This window comes from Austrofundulus limnaeus, unplaced genomic scaffold (genome assembly GCF_001266775.1).
Source record: "Austrofundulus limnaeus strain Quisiro unplaced genomic scaffold, Austrofundulus_limnaeus-1.0 Scaffold294, whole genome shotgun sequence".
NCBI classification, from domain to species: domain Eukaryota; kingdom Metazoa; phylum Chordata; class Actinopteri; order Cyprinodontiformes; family Rivulidae; genus Austrofundulus; species Austrofundulus limnaeus.
The window spans coordinates 655,055-658,000 of NW_013952696.1; positions in this window are offsets into that span (position 1 = coordinate 655,055).

Below are 2,946 nucleotides of genomic sequence, written 5' to 3' on the forward strand. Positions count from 1 at the left end.
CCGCTGCATGTTTCATACCCAGAGCTGCGTGCTGAAATGGACAGCATACTGCTTAATCCAAACTTAACTTAATTGTACACATTTTACAATATACCAACATAATAGAGGGAAATGTGGCCACTGTGGACAGACTGAAAGAACATGTTATACCGAAATGTCATAAATATGAACAAGAAAGAATATTTATGAGGAGACAGTTTGCAAATATTAAGGATATTTTTAACATAACAAACACACTGCAATAGCAAAACTATAAATATAATTTTTAACAGTATTTAAAGGWACAGTGTGTAGGATTTTGTCAAGTCTTTTAGTCGAAATTGAGATAATCACTAATGACAATAATAAAAAAACATGTCTAATCATTGCAGACAAAGACCTTGTTTTATTATTTTTACCTTATAAAAAGCTGTTTATATCTCCATGGTCGCGGGTCGCCACACAGGCAGCCGCCATCTTGTCTACGAAGGCTCATGAAGGACAAACTGCGGTGGCGGCGTCAAAAACGGTTTTAGTTGTAAATACTATAAATGTAAAATTTGTTGTCTGTCATTGTAGCTGGGATAATTTTACTTATTAAAGCTCATAATCTTACCACTTGAAACCAGGGGTGGAAATTAGCACCCGCCACTGGCCACATGCGGGTAAAATTATGAAGTGGCCTGTAGATCTGAACAACACACCCGCCACGGTGGTGGGTGTGAAATGAACTAAAAATAAATAAATAATTAAAATGCGTTCAAATCATGCTACGGACTTTTGTCAAAACTTCAGTTTCGTTTTTGTTTTGCATTTCAGAGCCTGTAGGATGTTAAAAAACATTAAATAACATCAAARAAACCCGCTCTGCAGCTACAAATGTTCTCCCCTCCTTTCCTGCGCGCGGTCATCTGTGGTCCGTCTGCCCACTTCACCAGTAGATGGTGGTAATGCGCACCCTCAGTTTTTGACCAATGTAATAAACTCCACAGGAAGAAGAAGAAGGGAAAATAATCCATCCCATGCCACGGTCATAACGTATTTCCGGTAAAATWTTTGCCACACTCCTCCCTTCCACTACCTGCTCACTGCCTATGTTTTTAGCGTTAGCTGCTAGTATTAGTCCGTGAAAAAGTCACAAAAGTTAAAGCATCTGTGACTACTGGTATAAAACTGAGTTCTGTTGTGTGCCGTTGTGTCCACTAACCAGCAGGTACGATCAGTAGTTAGTTTTTCTCCATTTTCCTTTAGATGAGGAGGTGACAGCWGTGGATCATAGCATTACAGGGAAAACTTATCTTTAAAAGCTCACGCTTGCATTTGTAATCAGCATTTCTAACCTGAGGATATTCAAGAGTCAGCATCAGAAATGAGAAGACGGAGGTTACAAAAGGGAAATGTACATTTATCCCCTTTTACTGCCAAGACGAGAGAGGAAAGACCACCTTCACACACAGCTAGCAGGAAGCTAACACACAGCAGCCGGTAAAGGTAGGTGTGTGTGCGCACGTTTGTGTTATATGAAATGTTTTTATGTGACTTTGTCATGAGTTTTATGCAAAAGTAAAAACTTTTTAGAGTGTATATTACAGCGTAGACTAAAGCTAAGTGACAAGCCGCAGAACCTCCGTCTGACAATCATTACGTTTTCAGTTCACCAACGTCGGGGGAAATGATCCAAATCAAACAAGCCCATCAATTTAAAGCCCAGACTCTGCTTTTTCCAACAATAGAAGTGTCACAGCTCTATGTGAAAAATTCACAGAACAAGAAGCCACAGAAAAGCGAAAAAGGCTAAATTCTGGAACCATAAACACGAATGTCTTTCCTTTGTTTTATGACTTTAATCCACTTTAGAGTGATTTTTTTTCCACTTGGCTGGACCTGTACATCTCCTGTGTTAATGCTGGTACATGTAATATGTTAATTCTGTACTGTGGAGATCATTAAGAGTCGTTGTCAGGTGAAAAAATCTTTCGCTGACACTGTGTTGACTGTAAACTGGAAGTGCTGGGAGTGGCATCCAGTGTTGGGCCGGATATCCGTGGCATATAGGCTATTACCCAGTATTATTATTGATTTGTCTTTGCTGAATAAATGTAAAAAAGATAATATACCAGATCCATACACAATACAAGCATATCTAGACAATAAATAGTATGGATGTGTTCAAATTTATACAGATGCATCAAAAGATACAAATAACAAACATGGGGTTTCATTTGTAGTTCCAGAATTCAGTTATAGAACAGGCAAAATAATTACTGATGGAGTTTGATCTACACTGGAGAGATGATGGCATCATCCTTGCATTGAGGTGGATTGAGGAAGTTCGACCACTGAGGAGTGTCATTTGCTCTGATTCTAGTTTTTCTTTATATTCATTGAAAAATTACAGAAAGTCAACAAATAATTTATAGGATTCAAGCAAAGGGTTTAGTAGTTAACTTTTATATGGATACCATCACATGTAGGAGGAATAAAGGGAAATGAGTTGGCAGATAAGTTTGCAAAACAAGCAACAAAAAAACAGTCGAGTTGATATTATGATATCATTTAGTAAAGCAGAAATCAAATCAATAATTAAACAAAAGGTCAAAGAAAGATGGCAGAAACAATGGGAAGAAGAAAGAACTGGCAGGTGGTTCTATYGCATTCAAAGAAAGGCTGGCATAATGAGGCAAACAAGAAGAAATAAAAAGGAAGAAATCATAACATCTAGATTAAGGTTTGGGTCATACAGGATTAAATAAGACATTATTTAGAACGGGAAAACATGCTACAGGGAAATGTGATTTTTGTTTTCAAGACGAAACTGTAGAACGTTTTATTGTTTTGCCCCAACTTTGTTGCTGAGAGAAGGGAACTAGTATATAGCTTACAGGACAATGAATTGAAACTGGACATACTGTACAAGATCTTTTGGACAAAAACTCAAGTGCTAAATCATATTCATTTATATTTAGA